Source organism: Zonotrichia leucophrys, chromosome 7 (genome assembly GCF_028769735.1).
Source record: "Zonotrichia leucophrys gambelii isolate GWCS_2022_RI chromosome 7, RI_Zleu_2.0, whole genome shotgun sequence".
NCBI lineage: Eukaryota > Metazoa > Chordata > Aves > Passeriformes > Passerellidae > Zonotrichia > Zonotrichia leucophrys.
Window position 1 is genome coordinate 33,863,030 of NC_088177.1, and position 19,650 is coordinate 33,882,679.

Below are 19,650 nucleotides of genomic sequence, written 5' to 3' on the forward strand. Positions count from 1 at the left end.
ACCCCCTTCCCACCAGCATGGACACTTGACATCACAACTGTCTGGAAAGCTCCTTACTCCAATCATTACCAGGGAGACAAGAGGTCCCTCTGGACCAAGCAGACAGGGGCAGCCTGTCTGCTTCAAGGCCCTGCAGCAGGAACCTCAAAGCAGCTGGAGATACACCAGGAGCAGAGGGACGCCACCAAATCACCCACCTGCTGATTTCCATCCAGGGGACACCAGCTTTGCTCTGTGCTGGAGGTGAGCAAGGTCCAGTGGGAGCCTCAGACCTTCCTTTGCAGGAAAAAACCCCTCAGGTCAACACAAGATCTTCAATCCAGTCAGTTCTGGTACAATCCACCTCCATAGCAGACATACCCCACTCTGCTGGCCTCTGGGTTTTCTGAAAAGGTAAAAAATAAGCACTTTCAACAGCATTTAGTGGATTGTGGGATACTGAGGATCTCAGTTCCCCATTCATATAAACAAGAGGGAGAGAGAAGCAGCAGCATTTCCCAGCTTCCCTGGGATCTTGTGAAGATTAATGCATTAAAGAACAAAGAGTGTCAAGATTGTCCATAGGAAAAGCAAGTTAGGTCAGAGCAGCACTGAGGAGGAGTATATTTCAACACAAGGCTTGTTTATTCTGTGCTGTTACTGTCCAAGGGAGGTTTGAAGGTTCAAATTAAAGCAGAACAAATGCAGCTCTCTCTGTGCTCCAGAGGGGACTGCACAGTGTGTGGGTATCTAGGAATGCTCTCAGGAACAGGAGGTTTGGAAACTATTGTGAAAACTGCGCTCAAGAAGAAGCAAAACTCACTGAATTCCCCAAGGAGCCTCTACCACCCAGAACCACTCAGAGTTCTCCCTGTGGACAGTCTGGTGGTTTCAGACTTCCCTGCTCTTGGACCCAAAGGCAAAGGTTGGAGCCACAGTCTGAAAGGGCTCAGGCACCAGGTGTCAGGTGTGTCCCTCCTGTGCCTTGCTCTGTTGTGGCTCCAGGGCAGCTCAGACTGAACCCCCCAACCCAGCAGGCACCTCCTGGCACAAAGCTCCTGCTTAGAGACCCCTTTGTCCTGTGACCCCACTCCCTGAGCACACAACCCTCCCTCCTTCCCCTTGATCATCCTCAGACCTGAAGCCTTGTATCCCTGCCTGTCCTGCAGGAACTCTCACTCTGACAGTGTGTTTTGGCACAGCACGCACTGCCCAGGGTCACACCACATGGGGACTGTGGTTTTGTGCTTTAGCACAGGACAGTGAGGCTTCCAGGACCTCTCCTTTTCACACGAGGCAGCGCCACTATTCCAGAAGTGTGGAGCCAGCTGGGAGCTGAATGCCCTGCAGTTCAAGCTGCAGCACCATGCTGCATCTTTATTTGCCTTCTGCACCCATGAGATGCACACTGCTGAAAGAAGACATTTCTCTCCAGGCAAGTTAACACTCTATGTTTGAGCCTCCTTTGACTGACAAAAAAAGCACCTAAAATTCCTGAAATTCAGGTCCACCATGTCTCAGGCTCTATTAGGAAATGTTTACCATTATCATGAGCCTATTTGAAGAAAAGTGAGCTATTTCTGTTTAAGCACTTATCCCAGACAACTCAGCACAGGACACTGAGGACTCTGAATCCTCATGTCATGAAAACAACCACCTCAGGGCTGCAGAAACCTCTCAGAGTTACTGCAGGTACCTTCAGATTGAAAGGCATTGCTGGTCCTTTCAGCTGGGTCAGACCTTTCATTGTACCCCATCCCAATCAAGCCTGGTGTGCTCAGAAAAAGAGAATGAGCCAGTGTTGTGCAGTGCTGGGATCACAAGCACTCCAGGATGAGCCCAGCCCCAACTGCTGGGCTGCACAGCTCCCACTCATCCAGTTTGTCCAGAAGAGCTAAGACAGAGTCCCTGCCTTCATGCCATCACATGCAGCTCGTCCATCCAGACTTCAGATAACTCAAAGAAACATAGCCAGCACTTCCACCCTCCTCTGAATCACCAAGGTGGGCAAATATAGATCCAGGCAGGATGTTTGAGTGATGGGATCCTGACACACCCCCAGCCCACAGCACCTGTCACCCTTCATCCTTTAAATTAATATTTTAGATAGTGCAAAAAATTCCTAAAGTGAAATGTGATACTCCAGAGTCAGGGAAGAGCATGGAATGCTGAGGCTGCTGCCTCACTCCCTGCTTCAACCCCTCACTGGGGGTCCAGCTCCCACAAAGATGCCTGGAAAGCACATACTAAAACAAGCAGGTACTGAACATTCAAGCCAGTCTTTGGTCTAGCAGGAGTCAAGTGTCCTGGGTGCTGATCTGTGATTGTTTCATCACTTTGCATGGATCTGCTGGGCCCAAACCCCAAGGAAGATTTGGATAATGGGCAAGAGCACACAGGAGTTTTGTGCAAGGGGTCAACGTAAGATCAGGAAATACTGGTGTGGAATTGGGCTTCAGATATACAATAAACTATAGTCAAAAGGAAAAAACACTTTTCCTGCCCAGGGTGTATTGCAAAAGAAGTCAGGGGCATCAAGTGTGGCAAAAGAAGAGATTAAAGTTAGACAGCAAGAAAATCTCTGTAAGGATGAGGGTAGTGCAGACTGGGGGTAGGCTGCAGAATTACCTCATTAGAGCCATTCAAGCACTGGTCAGATGAACAAACACCTGCCTAGCAAGAGCCACGTGTTTGTGGTCCTGCCTTCAGGTGTGACTTCTTGAAGCTCTGCCACTCCTCTGATCTTTCAGGGTGTGCAAGAGGAGCTCAGGCAGTCCTGTGGGGCGTCTGTGAATCCCAGCCCTGGGCTGTCTCTGTGGGGACTGGAGATCTCAATAGAAAACCACCTTCTTGAGGGGTCAGGGCTCCTCCTGCCACCTTCTTGTCCCTCTGTCCAGGCTGGGCATGAATCCTGCCATGGAATAATTCCTGTGTCTAGTTAAAACCACTGCCAATGAAAATGTCTTTGACTTGTGGGAAGGAAAATCAGGGAGACACAGGGAGTTAACATCAGTGGAAAGCACCAAAGGTTCTGTCACTGCTATGCAGGCAGTGCAGGCCTGTGGGCAAAGCTCACCAGCCCTGTGACAGCCTGGGGTGATGCTGGATCTGCAAGTGCTAGATGAAATCAGCATGAATGATTCCCCTGCTCCCCTCTTTCTTTTGTTAGATAGAACCCATTTCAAACCATATTCCCCAAAACCAATCAGTAAAGGGTCATAAGATATCCACAGACATGAAAAAAATGTGTGCCACCAGTGCCTGGCACACAGTGGCCGGTGATGAACAGGACCCAGTGTTGGTTGGGTGGCACCTGTGCCCTGCTCAGCCACCCCTCACCTGTCCCCAGCCCTCTGCAGTGACACCCCTCCTGCATTTGGGCCTGCTGGATTCTTGGCTAAAACAGAAGTCTTCAACTTTATATAACCCCCCTTTTCTGGCTCAGCTGTGAGAAGCTGGAGGATTTTCAGCCAAGCTCTTCTCTACCACCTAGTGGGAAACAGAATTTTTCCTGTCAGGATGAGCACAGAGCAAAGTGGGATCTCTGGTGTGATGCTGAGCAAGCCCTTTGCAGCCCATTCCCACTGGGGATATCCCAGTGACCCCAAAGGCCAGGGCAGCCCCAGAAATGGTTTCTTTCCTGACTCTCAGCAGCACCCTGGTTTAGGGGCCAGAAAAACTTGTTGGGAGAAGTTGTCCCCTCCAGTACTCCCTCTTTCTAGTGCAATTACAGACTGGGCAAGAAAAAGGGCACTTAAATTCGCATCATCCCAATGCCTCTCAAAGCAGCACACACATAAAATGCAGCATACAAATAAAGCTGAATTTCCCCCTTGTACATAAATTCTCCATATTTTCCTGCCTCCATCCACCCCAGACAAGGTTTGGGCATGACCCACCAGGCCCCAAGCAGCCTCCAGAGCTGTGTTTGACTCCACAGCCCCTGAGCCCCAGCCTCTGGCCCCGTGGCGCTGCTGCAGGAGCAGGCTCTGGCCAAACTCCAGCGCAGGTAATTGCAGCCTGTGCACTGCAGTTCCCCTGCAGATGCAGCCTGTGCTCATTTCCTGTCCTGAGCTGTGGCTGGTGCTGTTCTACAGCTGCCACGCGCTACCCAGAGGAGCCTGTGCCTCGGCAGTGCGTGGGGGTGGCACGCCCAAGGATGCTGAGAGCAGCAACAGGGCACTGCCTCAGGCTGCTGCTTGCCTCCCCAGCTCCCCAGCATGGCTTAGGCACTGCTGCCTCTCCCTGCTCCTTCTCACACAGCCAAAATCTGGACACCACCCTCCCCTTTCCTGGTGAGCCAGCGGCCATAGGGAAAGCTCAGCTTTCTTCCAGCAGCTGCCGGATGGGGGGAGGCAAAGGGTTAATTCCACCAGCGAGGGAGGGTTCTCCTGGCAAACTGGAGACCCCTGTGAGTTTTATGGGGAGGGCTCATGGGGGCGGAGGGACACGGCGGGGGGAAGAGAATTTGCTTTATGGCTTTGACAGGAACTCCCATCATGGTATAATTATGGAAGCGAGAAGTCTGTGTGTAATGAAGACCATATGCCGTGTTAAAACACACATGCACAAATATTAGGCTCCCGTGAGGCCTGTGGGGGAGCTGGGGAGGGGATTAGGAAGGGGTGGGGGACCCAGCCCTCCCCCGGGTTCTCCTTGCAGATCTCCCAGCCCAGGCACAGGCAGGGCAGTGGGGATGTGGAGCAGCTGAGGAGCCCAGCGCAGCCAAACACGGCTTGTTTGGGGTGAGAAACATCCGGTTCAAATAGCATTGGGTGGAAGGAACAACCTCGGTGCCAAAAAAATGGGGTTTCACTCTACATTGCTTCGGACAGCCTGAGAGCAAGGTTTCCTTCAGCAACAATTTTTCTCCAGCTTCTGCTATGATTTTTCCCTTTCCTTTCAAAGGATGCCCTCACGCTCTTCCCTCAGTGGAAAACATCTGCACACAGCTGCCTGTGGAGGCGACCAGCCCTCCTCCTCCTCCCTGTGCTGGTGGAGCAGCAGGAGGCACACAACATCCCCAGGCAGCTCCTGGGCTGGGGAAGATGACTTCAGCAGGCACCAAGGCCACCCAGCTGCTGTTTGAAGTCCCCATGCCATCCTCTCCATCAGCCCGCCTGCGCTTCATAATGTGAAGCTTTCTTGGCTGTGGCATATTAATCTCTCCTTTCCTGATCTCACATGTCTTCTGCTTCACATCTCCCACTCACTGCCTTTATGGGTCCTTCAGGCTTTTTGAGGCTGTTTCTTCCTTTGCTGGTCACATGTTCCCAAGACTGCTTTGCTGCTCACTTTCTGCATCCACCACCCTGCAGGTCCCTGTGACTCTCATGCCCAGCAGCACACACTCACTTCAGCACGCTCAAGCACCCACCACATCCCTCAGGGAGCCATTCTCCACAGGGATGGAGAATGTTAACCTTCACAGGGATGGACAGAAGCTGCCCTTCACAAGCCTTAAATCCACTTACTCTGTCCATGCCCCCACCCTTGTCCATTCTTTTCCCTGCTGACAGGACAGACTCTGGCCTGGAGCAGATGATCCTGGTTTTCCTTACTCTGGACCATTTTCACCCTGCTGGTGGTGATAACTGGGAGTCCCTGGCAGCCAGCCTAGTTTGCTCTTCCAGCTATTTTGCCAGCAGAACAGGAGCTGCTGCTGTTGTGTAGCAGGGCTGGAGGTGAGAGCTGTGCAGGAGGGGCTGTGGGCAGGGATGCTGCTCTCCTTGCCAAGCAGCATCAAGGGTGCCCAGCTGCAGGGGAAAGCAGGGCAATGCAAGGCTATGGGAAAGCAAAACTGATTAGCTCAACATAAGCTCTCCTTGCAGCAAAGGAGGGAAAAACACATCCCTCTGTAGAAAAGAGAGGTGACAGGAAAAATCCCATTCCCTGTGGAAGAAATACCAAGTGCAGCGGAGGATTATTTCAGCTGGTTTCACTGGGACTGGCAATTTACAGGAGAAGAGAGCCCATAATTTGTATTTTTCTTCTCTTTCATACTGCCTCCATTTAAAATACTCTTTTCATTCATCTATACATATAGTTTTGTCTGTTTTCCTAAAAAAAGTTGCTGCTTTCCATCACCCATAGATGCACTAGAGATATAGGGAAGCACAACTCCCACAGCACTGCCAGGCAGTATTAGAAGGTCAATCACTCCAGGAGGGAAGAGCCTGCATTTCCCAGGCATGAAAAGGGAATCCCTCCAAGACTACAGCACAGAAAATGCCTAGATGAATGCTGCTGCCAAATGCAAGCTCATTTTAGGATGTATCTGTCCCCCTCACTTTATCAGTCTAACTTCTTCCCTCACATTTCCTGCCTGCAACTGCTCTGAGGCAAAGCAATCATGAGCATTCAGTGTCAGGAGCAAAATCTTTAATTGTTGCTCTGATTAGAAGTATCCCTGACCACGGTGGTTAGAAGCTGCTGATGCTCAGCACTCATCCTCCTCAATGCTCACTGCCCACATGCAGCAAATCCTCCCCTCTGCTGCCCCGTGCCTGATGAGAAGCAGAGCCATCCCCAGACAGAGCCATCCATCCCAGCTGTGGTACCCTGAATTTTCCAGGGTTCCTGCAAACCTTTTCACCCATTCTTACAGGGCAGAGCTGCCCCGTGGAGGTGAGTCACAGGTGCAGTGCCATGGCCTCCCTCCCCTGGGGACAGCAGGGTGAGGAGCAGCCCCTTCCCCTGCCAGTGTCCGCTGCGATCCGCGATTCCCGTCATGCACACAGTGTCATTTCCCACGAGTGCCTGCCTGCTCCTGCCATCTGCCATGATTTATAGAAAATGGGCAGTGATTAATAGCCCAGTCAATGCCGAGTGAAGCCATTTTCTTTCATTTACCTGCTCCCTGACCTCCCTGCACAGTCCCAGACAGGGGCTGGGAAAGTGTATTAATCATGCACTTAAAATATATTTAAAAGCGGAGATTGGCTGGGAGCTCAGTGGTATTTATGGAGTCATTTTCTACAGAGGATGCAAGCTAATTGCCAGATAAAACAAATGGGCTCTTTGAAATGGAAATGAGTCACTTGGAGGTACTGGATGTTTGGTCCTTGAGTGATGCCCCAAACCCTCATTCCTCCTGGGGCTCTCTACTCTGGACCTACCTGAGTCCAAGTCCAGTGGCAGCTGCAGCTCTCAGACAAAAAGGATGGGGGATGCCACACCAGCTCGAAGTGTGAGCATGGTGCAAAGAGATCCTTGGCACCAGAGAGGTCTGTGCTCCCACTGTAGCATGGTCACAGCACTGGGCAGGGGCTGCAGGGGTACAGACATCCTGCCAGGCTACAGTCCTCCTGAAGAGTTCCTGCAACAGAGAAAGGCTGTTTGAGGAAAACACCTTGATTTCTTATGGCATGAGCTGTGTTACTAGAGCACATGGTGGCATTTGGCCCCTCTCTGGACCCACAATATTAACAGGCAGTAGGCAAGCTTCAGGCCATCCCTCAGACACAAGGCAGGCTCTCTACACCATCTCTTATGAGCTCCAAGCAGCAGGACTGGGGCTCCTCATCCCTCAGCAGAAGGGGATAAACATCAGTGGGGGGACACATCAGTGTCTCTTGCTTCCCCCTTTCTTGAGTTCTAGCTCAGAACTAGAGCCCATGTTCACCTCAGTGCCACCCGTGGAGTGGCACCCCCAGAATCACAGAGCAGGTGAGGCTGGACAGGACCACAGTGGGTCACCTGGTCCAACCACCCTGCTCAAGCAACGCCACCCCAGAGCCACACGGCATAGAGTCTTGTCCAGACAGTTCTGGAGTATCTCCAGTGAGGGAGACTCCACAATCTCTCTGTGCAGCCTTTTCCAGTGCTTGGTCACTGCACAGCAAGGAAGTTCTTGCTTGGGTTCATTTTCTTTCCTTGTGTTACAGCCTCGGGGCAGCACCACGTGCGCTGTGTCCTGTCCAGTTCTGCATGACCTCTCAGGAAATGCTGCTGTGCCATGGGCCCCCAAGGACAGCTGGGGTTGATAGCAATAAAAAAGAAAATCCCCTGTCAAGCTGAACAAAATTATTGAATTATTCTCACCAGCCGGAGACCAAAGGTTTGTTGACAACTTAATTAACTGTGTTTGTAATGAATTTTTGGCCACATGCAACAGACTAATTATCAAAGCAAACATTAATCTCTTTCTAGGTACATCAAAGTGTTGAGAGCACAAAATATTTACATGAGCCTCAGATAAAATTCTTTGCACTAATTCTAACATAATTAAAATTATGTTGGGGCTAAGGTAATTATGCAAGGTGCTTATGTGACATAACAATGCAATACAAGACGGTGCTTATTTTTACCTAGAGTCAATCAGCAAAGTTCTCAAACAAATGTAATGTCTTTTAAATATATTTTCAAGGGAGAGAAAACAGCACCACTTTTGAGCTCAGTTAAGGCATTTTAAATAGCCCACTAAGGCTGGATGAGATAAGCACCTACATTATTTGTACTATCTGAGCTCTTCCCAGCAATAACCAGACAAGAGTAAAATTGGTGAGTTTTAAAAGGATCTTGCAGCATTTCCAGCTGTCTCTGTGCAATAAGTGATGGTTTGCTTTTCTTTGCTTTGAGGTGCTGATCTGAAGTTGATGCCTGAGAGGTGGAGCAGACTGTGTCTACCCATTATTTCCTAAGGGATGCCCTTCCCAAGAGCAGGCTGCACGAAAGGAAAAGAGAGAAGAGAGAAGGGAAAGGGACCCGTCACATTTTCTGGGATGAGCTGTGGCAGGACACCTCCTTGCTCTGGAGGGGGAGGCACTATGCCACAAGGCAAAATTGGCTTTCCAGATATCCCCAGGTTGTAGAAACAAGGTGGCCACAGTGAGCTCAGCACCTGCTGCAGGTGTCACCAACAACTGCCTGCACTGCACCAGCTCAGCCTCTGCATGAGAAAATGACCACAAGGCAAGGTCACTCCTGGGTCCCACCTGCCATCTGTGCTGAGAGTCATTTCTGCTGTCACAGGAGGTGACCCAGTTTCAGGCAGCAGGTCCCAGAGATGCCACCCTGCATCCCCCACCATGCCCTGCTGTCCCTGGGCCCAGCACACCTGCGCTGCTGTGACTGAGGGCATTGTGGTGTGAGCCATGCACAGAGGCCATGGTGACCCAGAAAATCCTTCAGCTGATGAGAAGGCAAGTTCTCATAAAAAAAAATAATTTAAATGCTGCCTTAGATCTTTATCACAGTACTGCAGAGACATAGTTTCAGAGGTCCCTGACTTGCTTGGTCCCTGATGTGGTTGCGCACGTCTGCCTGATGCTCTGAGCCATCAGGATGAATCTCCACTTAGGAGGTGAACAGCTTGTACCTTCATGCTGGCACTCCCCTTAGAAAGTTAACTTTTATCACTAGTGTGTGATCCTGCCCTGCCCAGCAGTGATGGGCAGAGGGGGAAACCTTCATGGGCACAGCAGCCTTGTGGATCTCATGGGCATCTCCCGGGATGTCCATCTGGCACCTGATCCACAACAAGGACGGTCACCTCCATGTGGGTTGTACTGGGCAGAGCCTCCAGCAGCAGTTAAAAACTGCCCATTCCTAACAAAACATGGAGCTCAGCTCCCCTGTGTCTCACCACACCGGGTAAACCAGCAGCAAGGCCAGAGGGGTTTGTGCTACAGCACATTCAGTAGCTGCACCCCGTCCCAACACCATCCTGACATCCCACCTCACATGTCAGGACATATGTTCCTGTTTGCCAGCTACTAAAATCAGCTCCTTCCCATGGCCTTTGGAGACATTTGCTGGAGGAAAGGCTGCCTTTGAACAGATTTCTGCCTAGGTTTCACTTCATAATTCAAATCATTTCTTGACACAAAGCACTGAGGACTTGCTGGGGGTGCAAGGCCAGAGAGCAGGGTCACGTCGAGCGGCTCCAAGGGGCTGCCCAGTGTCATTCCCACAGATACACAGCCTTGAGGAACATGTCAAACTTTCAGCCTGATTTCCACACTTAAAAAAAATTAACAGGAAGTTTGGAGCAACAACAAAAACAACTTTTCCAGTATCAGCTGGTGTTATTATCCAAAAGACAACTAACTTTACACCAAGAAAAAGAAAGCAACATCACATCTCAAGGTCCTCAAAAGGTGACAGAACTATAGAGAGACTTTCTGGATTTCTTCCATGTTGGTGGGGCTTAGCCCAGAGTTACTCAGGAGACAAGCCCTGCTGTTTGGCCATACAAGAAACCAGCCAGCTAATTGCTCTGATGAATCTGAGGGTGGGACAGAAAAAAGCGTGGCCATTAAATTTGTGTGCAGGAGAGAGCTCTAACAGCCTTTCCTCTCCCTGACTCTCTGGTCAAACAGTTTTGGCATTTGTTCAGCGTTTGAGTGGTGAAGCCAAGTCCAAACACTCAACAGGCTCGAGTGCAGTGCTGCTCCTCAGAGTCCAGCTGCCCAAAAGACAACTCTCACGTTCCTCAAGTTTCTGAGCAGCTTTGTGTCTGGGGTTTTCTTAAAACCTTCAAAGCTCCTACAGGATTAGTGCTTGGCTTAACCTCTGGCAGAATTGACAGAGGCTTTAGGAGCTGGAAAGATTTTAGGGTTTTGTCCTTGGCCTCTCAGCAGAGGCCAGAGCCTTTATATTCAGGTCACCTTCCAGCCCCAGAGCTGCTGGGGATGCTCTCCAGTCAGAGCCTGCAGGGAGAGTAGAGGAGCAGTGTGCAGATGTTACCCTCCACATCTGGAGCAGCTGAGATAAAAATACAGTTGCAGAGGGAGGGAAGCTTTTAAAGTAGAGGGAAAAGCAGAAACATTGCCTAGGGGAGTGGCAGGCTACAGTCTGGTATGAATATCTTGTGCTCAGGTTGCTCTCAACAAAAAAAGGCACAGAAATTTCCGTTTGTTGTCCAAAGACATTTGTGAGAGCTGTTCAGCACACTGATCTTCAGCTGCTTGCAAAAGGGACTGCCCTCGCTGTGGCAACTGAACAGCTCCTCATAGTTTTTGGGGGTCTTTCCATACTGATAAAATTCTCTCAAGATTAGGGGGTGTTAGCCCCATTTCGGTAATAGGAAACAGAGACAGAGAGAGCTCAGGTGTCTAAAGGGTTTTTAGCACTGAGGAAATTACTCAGCATCAAAAAAGATGCATGGACAGCTCTATATATTTTAAGAAGTTATAACAACTCGAAAATCAGGATCAGAGCATGGAGAGAGGTAATTTTAAAATGTATGTTTGTAATCTTTTCAATATTCTCTTTCCAAGTTATAAATAATAAAGATTGGGAATTAAACAGACTTCTGATGTTTTCCCACTATTTAACAGGGAAGTGATCTGAAAATCTGGTGGGAGAAGGGCTTGTAAAAAATGAAATTAAAGAAAAAATAAATCCATGAACATTTTCCATTTCATGGCTACAAAGACTTTTGGCCTTTTCTCAGAGGACAACAATCTCACATTATTCCCAAATTATCACTCCCATCACCCTGAAAACCATGGGATTTGTTTATTTGACTAAAAACTACAAGATTGCAAATGGGGGGGAGAAGAAGGTCTGGTTCCAGTCTTTACACCAGTCCCTGCCACCAGCTGTCCCCCTTTTGAGGCTATACGTGAAAAAAAAAAAAGATTAAATAAAAGGGTCAGGGTGGGCTTCCCAACCAGGATGGACCAGACAGAAAATTCTCAGGGCAGTAGTCAGCCACCTGCAGGTTCTGAGAATGCCCTGGACACCCTTACCCCTTCCAGCCTGCTCAGAGCCACAAAGCGCTGGTCACACCAAAAGCTGTCCTGGGGCCGGGAACGACCTTGGCGAGTTGGGAGCAACACTTGGCCTTTCCCTTCCAGCTGAATCAGACCTAAAACTTTCCTGCCTGCTGCAGAACAGACTCTTCACTCACAGTTCCTTAAGCCCCTTGCGGTGAGCGGGCGAACCCCAGGCTGATCCAGCGGCGGGCAGGGAAGGCCCCGCAGCCGCGCTCCGGGACAGCAGAGGGAGCTGCGGCACCGCCCGTGCGAGCCGAGCGCTCCGGGACACGGCGGGGCTGCGGAGATGGGGAATGGCTGCGGGAGATGGGAGTGTCAGTGTCTGCTCCCTGCGGCCTTGGGAGGGGTTCCGTCCTTGTCGGAGGGAGGCAGGGAGGCAGGAAGGAAGGAAGGCAGGAAGGCAGGAAGGTTGGTTTTTGCAGAAAAGACAGATATTTTGAGGTTGGGATGTGGTATTCAGTTCCCGGCCCCACTGCCACCACCGACTTCATCTGCAGCCTTGCCTGCATCACTCAGGGGACACCATTTTCCAGGGAACTCAGGTCATTGCCCAGCAAATGCACTCTGGAGCATCCCAGCTCCTGTTCCCCCAGTCCCCCTGGCAGCCCCCCAGGACACCCACCATCCTGACAACTCTTGAAAAAGCTTTCAAAGGTCAGAAATGTCCGTCTGCTTGTAAACACAAGGCAAACCCACAGCTTACCTAGGCAATTTGGGGATCCCTGGGGTCAGCCCCCAGGGCATAGTTAGAGTTTGCCAGCTCTGAGCCCCCTGAACAAAGAGCTCTGGTGCTGGCCCCAGTGGGTGTTCCCAGAGGTGCTTCTTTAGACACTTGCTTTGGTAGGTTATAAAACTCCTTACAAAGTAAGCGATTACAATTAACTTGGGTTTTATAGATGTGGGGTGCTCTTTGATGGTGTTTGGCTCACAGGAAAGAATAAAATAAAATAAAATGAATGATGCAAGTGTGCCAGGGCCAGCAGGGCCAGGCTGACCTTGCAACAGATTCATTCATCTCCCCCACCACATGCTCAACACAGCAGCACCTCAGGTTGTGAGAGATTTTATAGGGGAATAAAGCAATAACTGAAGTGTAATAAGCTCACACACAGCCTTCCTTAGCTTAATTTTTAACTGTGTGAGTGACAATCAACCAGCAGAATAAAACATCTGTGGAGGGTGGGTGGATTTGACCCAGATTTGATCAATTGATCCCTCAATGGATCACATCTATGTTCTCCTGTGGGATTTTTCAGGCGTGGCAAACTCAGTTTCTGGGGCAGGCCTGGCTGATACCCCAGTATCTGATATGGGCATACATAAAACATTTTTTAAAGAAGCCCATTTCAAGATAAGCTGCATGCATGCTGTTGGATTGGATTCACTGCTGCTGCAGTAACTGCAATGCACTTCCATGTACACTATGCTGAGCTCTCACACCAGCCCAAGAGCCTCAGCACAGGGCTGGGTCCAGCCTGAGTTATCACAGCACACAAGTGCTGGCAAGCTTGGATGGAGCTGTTCTTCAGGCCAGGCCCAGGCCATCCCAACTATCATCTAATTTATGGGCTCAGGGCAGCAGAAATGGGAGAAGGTTTTTGCTCAAGGCACATGTGAGCCAACATATGATTGCGATGGCTCCTTCTCACATTCACATCTCTAGAGTGCTTCTGCACACAGGAACAGTAGGGAACTGGCTGTTTTCTCCACGAGCACAACCACAGCCTAACATCGCACGGAACACGTAGGAACAAAAATAAAAGCGTGTTCTAACCATGTTGCAGCTATTGTTCTTCCACAGGATTTTCATCTCGTGGCAATTTCTGAGGGAGTTGAAGTCTTTGTGGTTTCTTGCATTTGGGGGGAAAAGAAGATCAAAGCACAACACCCTCTGAGATCTGGCCCTGGCGACACTGTCCCCAGATGACTCGGTGTCGTGTGACAGTGCATCCTGCAAAACAGGCTTGAACGGGGCAGGGCACGCCAGTGGCTCTGTGCTGGCTGCCCACCGTGGGGATGAGCAGCAGCACAGGGTGGGTGGAGGCACCTGAGCCCTCCATGGGCTGTGGCAGAAGGGACAGCTCTGTCCAGAGCAAGGGCAGCGCAATGTCCTAAAAATCCCATCCCTTGAGACTTCTGCCCTGCTGCATCCCAGTATCATCTGCCCTGGGACAGGCAATTCCCTCCCACCCCAGGTCAGCTCCCACTCACCAAGAGAGAGAGATTTAAGTTTCTTGAAGGAGAACAGCCTGGGAAGCTGTGGGTCTCAGGGGGGTGTCTCACAGTGCCTTGCCCCCTCCACAGGCTGTAGGCATCCAGCCCCTGCTCTTCCAGCACACTTCCCTACAGCGCCCCAAGCAACCTACCCAAAATCAGCACTGATTATAGCAGGGAGTTGGACCAGAGACCTCCTGAGGTCCTTCCAGCCTCAATTACTATGCAATGCTACTTTTGTGTGCCACAGGAGGTCATCCCAGGCCACCACTACCTCTCCTATGTGCTGCCTTTAAGGCTAAACTACTTGGTGTTCCAAACCTTGACCCAGAGGCTCTGCGGCTCTGATATTTAGCTTATCCCTTTGGCCAGCTCAGCTGGTACAGATCACTGCCTGTGCTGGCACAGGATCTAGAAGAGTCCATGCATCACAGCTGACTCAAGCCCTGCCTTCCCAGGATTTCTTCCATTTGAGCCAAACCAGAACAAACCCACATGCCCCAGAAACATTTTGCTACAATCAACCAAGATGATGCAGAAAATCCAGGGCTTAACTGCTGAGCCCCTGTTAAGTTTGCAAGGCTGAAGCCTGAGGGAACAGACATTAAAACCCTTCATACAGCAACCTCAAGAGGCAGAGAAGAACTTTGAGCCTGGGAACTTTGATCACTTTGGTAAACAAGCAGGCAGGGATTGGGAGACTGGAGGAGGACTCCTCCAACATCCTGGTCTGCCCATAAAATGAAAGAATAGGGTGTACTTTTAAGAACTTTGCATGTTTTATGACATTATTGTCTGTAAACCTGCCTAGTTTCCTTAGTAATCAGAAAACCGACGCCTTTAATGGAAACGCAGTGTACTCGTCACAACAGCAGGAATGAAAATTGGTCTCCTATGCAAATAGTTCAATTATAATCAAGCACAAACACTGGAAAAGGTCAGGTTCCCAAAAGGATGTGTGTTTACATTATAAATAAGGAACTGGGAAACAGGAACAATATGATAGCTTTACTACATGGGAGCTGTGACTTGTAAAGGTAAACTGCAGTTTCACAAGGGGGCTCAAGGTGTGACAAACTCCCAGTGGTGGCACTATGCTGCCTTTCTTTCTTTTTCTTGTGAGAAGCTGCAAAAATTCTTATTCTTTTCCACAAAATCATGAGGCTGAATCTCAGAAAAGGTGGCAGGGTTTTTTATTTGGATTTGTCCTGGGTGTTTGCTTAGTTGACCTGAAATCAGCACAAACAAGTCTGAAGAAAGCAGAATTTGTCATGTAAATTCTTCACTGAAAACAATATTAAAGATGGGTCCACATCCACACATACAAGGTGAAATCAGTTCCTTGTAACTATTTTTTAACTCTTTTTGGTCCCCAGTCATGGTTTGTTGATACAGTCTGACTTAGTCATTTGAGCTTTCTTGGAGTAACAAAACCAAAACCACTAAATATTTTACTATTTATAAGTAATCTGTTACAGGCAAATAATGAAGCCCTACTATAGCTTTGAATTAATGTATAACTTAAATAATGGCTAGGCTGGTGCTGGTGTGCTGGTTTACATCCAGGAAGGCTTTAGGCAAAAGCAAGGCCTGATGGGGATGGTTGAGTAATACAATAGAATGAAAGAAAGCCTAACATAAGGAGGGAAGCAAGCCCAGTATAGAGAGTTACAAATATAAGACAAGAAATACATAAATAAATATAAGAAAGCTTGCTATAAGCAGACAAAGATTTCCCTCTGTCACCTCCCAAGAGGAGCCTCAAGTTTTGAGGGCTGCAGGCTGAGCACAGAATGAGCTCCCAGCTGCGGGAGGAGGTCAAGGCTGGAGATGCTGTGTCACAAACACTGTGTAGGTGTAGAGCACTCCTCTCAAGAAACATTAAAACGAGCTCAAGTGCCCAGCAATGAGCCATGACTGCTCTGCCCCAGAGCCCAGGAACAGCCCTTTCCCAAGCCATCCATGTGCACTCTAACACACCCACTCACCGTGGCTGCTCCCAGACACACAGCAGTGCTCATATTCCTCCTGTCCCACCATCCATGCCCAGCTCCTCAAAAAGCAGAGATCTTTCAGCAATATTGTATCTGTGACAGTTTATCCTGAGGAAGGCAGCAAAACCCCTCCCAGGGACATGGAGGGCCCTGTGTAGGCCTGTCCAGCCTCCCCTGCCCAGCAGGTGCTGTGTTCTCAGCTCCTTGTGCTTCAATATGCTTTGCAGAGCAAGACGGGTCATGATTATGCATTATTCATTTTATCAGCATATTTTAAACTGCATTAGCAAAGTATTTTCTACACACCGTTTTACATGTGGAAAAACTAAAAGAGAAACCAAGAATTTTCACTTTTGATATACTTTGCTTTTGATACACTAAGCAAATTTCACTGATTTCAGTGTTTCGTTGGGAAAAATCCACGTGAGGAAAAACTGTGGAAAAATCCATGTGAAGAAAAACTGTATGTAGCCAGTATCAAGTGACAGAAGGAGCCCACACGAGTCGGTGCCTCCAACTCCTGAATCAACTCCCCCACCCCCAATTAATCAGCATAATCACCAAATTTCCAGCTCACTAAAATCACATTAAGCATTGCAAACTTTCATGAGCACTTGCAAAGCTGAATACAATTTCCACTTCCAAACAAACAGAACTAGACGTACAGTGCCTCCTGCTAAGGCCAAACTACCGACAACATTGTTCTTTTACCTCCCCTAAACAGCTCAGGGTATTTTAAGCTTCAGGAGAGTTTTGGCCCAGGTATTTGGTCTCTGCTCCCAAATACATATTCACCTTGTAGCTCAGAGTGACTGCAAAGGTAAAAGGACACAGATCCACATGCCAGCAGGGCTCTGAGCATGCCTCCTCCCCCCACACACAGCTGAGTTTCAGCTTTCCCTGGGACAGGCAGGGATCAGCTGCATCAGGCACATTGAGTCAGGCTGGTTCTTGGCCCAGATGCAAATGTCAGAAAGGGAGGGAGCACACACAGACCAAAACCAGCTAATTGGAAATGTAGGGTGGTGGGACAGACCTGTGAATGCAGAGAAACTCAAGCATTGAAAACACTCAGGAGAAGAAAAGGGATGGCTTGGAGGGCTGAGTAATAGAGTGTCTTTTCTCCTCAGAGTCTGAAGGAGAACAGTCAGACAGGGACAAACAATCTTGCTCCAGCTGAAAGAGGGATTAGGTACTGCTTCCAAGAGGAAGGACCCACCAGTAAATTCAAAGAGATTCAGCAAGGATCACAGAGCAGGACCTAGGTCACCTGGACTTGGTGATCTTTGTGGCTCCCATCCAGCTCAGGATATTCTATGACTGACAGCAGTTGTTCACTGTGGGCTCATACAAACTTGAGCAGGGCTCTGTTTACTTCTCCTCCTCTCCCACACATTATCTAACACTGCTGTGCAGCATTTAACAGCTGCCATCCCAATCCCAGGAGGTGGCTGCACACCAGCAGGGTGAGCATGGGCACACAGCACATTGAATGCACACGTCTCTGTCTGTGCATTTACCACTGCCCCAGGCTGGCTGCACAGTGACATCTGTGTGACACTCACTGCCAGTGCTGCACAGCCATTTGAGTAGCTTGAATGAAGAAAAGGCACAGATGTTTTCCAAAATCCTTCAGGACATTCTGACTGTTACCAACAGCTGGGCAGCCTTTCCCATGGTAACATCACAGCAGACAGCAATGCAGAAGTAAAGGAGGAGCTGGGGTCTGAGCTGAGCTGCCAGCATTCCAGCAAGTAATGTTATTTCAGTTAGGAGCACAAATGCAGATGCTGTTTCTGAGCAGAGTAGAATCCTTCCCCATCAATTCTTTGCTTGGAGCTTGAATTTTCTACCATGTCTCCCATAATAAATGAAGTTATTTATGTGATTTTTGCTACTGTATCAATAGCCTCATAAGAAAAAAAAAAAAAAAAAAAAAAGAAGGGCAGGCTTAGGTGCCTCTTGCACCCAGGTCTCTGTCTGAGTGCAGTCACTTGGTCTCCACATGTAGTGGGAGATCCACAGGATCTGCAATCCATGCTGGGCCCTGTGCAGCACAGAGCAGAGGGGCTGCTGCAGTCAGGATCCCTCTGGGAAGCCCGGGGAGGGGAACCCTTTGCCTGTGCATTATAGTTGCAGGTGCAAAGCCATTCTGCCATTCTCTCTCACAGCAGCAAAGCCATTCTGCAAATGCTGATCTTGTTTTCTCACACCCTGCCTCTCCATCATCACACAGACAAAGGCCTGCCAAGATCGCTGTGTTTGCTGAAATGAACCAAGACCTCAAACAACTTCCCACCAGCCACACAATACCAGAGGACCAAAGTGACCTCTCTCAAACAGGCCTTCAGCATTCTGAGAAATGCACACAATTCTGCCACATCTTTTGAACAAGTTTGTTCCAAGAGGTGTGCAGAGGAAGGAGGGGCAGGTACTTATGGGGCTAGCTCTGTGCTTGAAGAGATGGAATTAAAGAGTGAAAGCCAAATTACATCTCAGTGCCACGTAATAACACAATATATTCAAGAGCTCAGAGGTTACACCAATAGAAAAAGAAAAACACAAATGTAGCAATACAAACTTGTATTGTCACATTACCACAGCTTCTTTCCAGCCAAGAAAAAAGCATCATAGCAAGTCAGTGTGGAAGAAAGCTTTTGGGTTTGGTTTTGGATTTTTTGGTAACTAATCCTGCCTTGCAAACAAACAAAAAGAGGAGATTGGCTGGATTTGTGGGAGAGTAAATTTGAGAAACCCACAGCTACACACTGCACCTGAAAGTCACTCTCTCTGTGCTTTTCTTTCCTCCTCTTCTTCAACTGCTGTCAGGCCCTATAGACAGCTTCTTAATGCAAGTATTAATGTATCATTAATACAAACATTTATTCTACATATTGAGCTAGAACCTAGGAGTCCTCCATCACAGGCACTGTTCTCACTGGGATTGGTGCTGTGGCAATGTGGAAGCACCAACTAGTTCCTGATCACACCAGAGGTAACAGCTATCCAACATGGAAAGCTCTGTAGGACCACCCAGTCCCTATGGAGCAGAGTCAGAAATAACTTGTATTCTTTCTCTCTAGTCCATGAGATCCACAGGCAGAGCACACAGAGTTTGGGACCAGCAGAGTTGCTTTTCTGGCACCTCTCTCTGAGGTTTGGTCCACTCTCCAAAGTGCTTCTACTCTCTGTTTTAATTGAGAAAAATGCAGAGAGCGCCTCAGGCTCCGTTTGTACCAACCTGCAAAGCAATTCAGTTACAGTTTAACTTCTCCTTGAAAATGAGGTCAAGAGGTGAAGCCTACAAGTCAAGGAGAAGTCCTCCAGCAAGCATAGAGTTATTGGGTACACCACACAAAATCAGCTCTGCCATCTCTAAGCACTGCCTTATGATTCATCACGCGCACAAGCCTTTGCAATCTGCCGAAGACAGCTATTGTCCCTGGGAATACCAGCTAAACTGGGTAAGAATGTGATGACTTCATTGTATTCATTAGGGGCTTTCTCCTACCAGATGTGGTACTGGGCAGCACAAATTTTGACCCAAAAGAAGCCAAACTGGCACATCAAAGCTTGCAGGGATCTGTATGCCCTCAGCTCAAAGCCATCACTTGTTTTCATTCTGCCAGGGCTTTTGGAACTCTAAAAATGTCCCAAGGCATGCAAAATACAACTTTACAGACTGTGACATCCCTCTCTCTATTCTCTACAAGCATTCTGTTTCCTCTCACAAGCCTCAG

At 48.9% G+C, this 19,650-nt stretch overlaps 1 long non-coding RNA gene across 1 annotated transcript in view; it reads right to left on the reverse strand.

Annotated features, from left to right (window-relative positions):
* Positions 1-203: 203 nt before the first annotated feature.
* Positions 204-19,650, reverse strand: part of LOC135450609 (uncharacterized) — a 30,128-nt gene continuing 10,681 nt past the window's right edge. Inside the window, exons 2-3 of the long non-coding RNA XR_010441111.1 lie at positions 7,098-7,297; positions 204-385 (exon numbers count right to left, since the gene is read on the reverse strand). This is a non-coding gene — a long non-coding RNA (uncharacterized LOC135450609). The remainder of the gene's footprint in view (positions 386-7,097; positions 7,298-19,650) is intronic.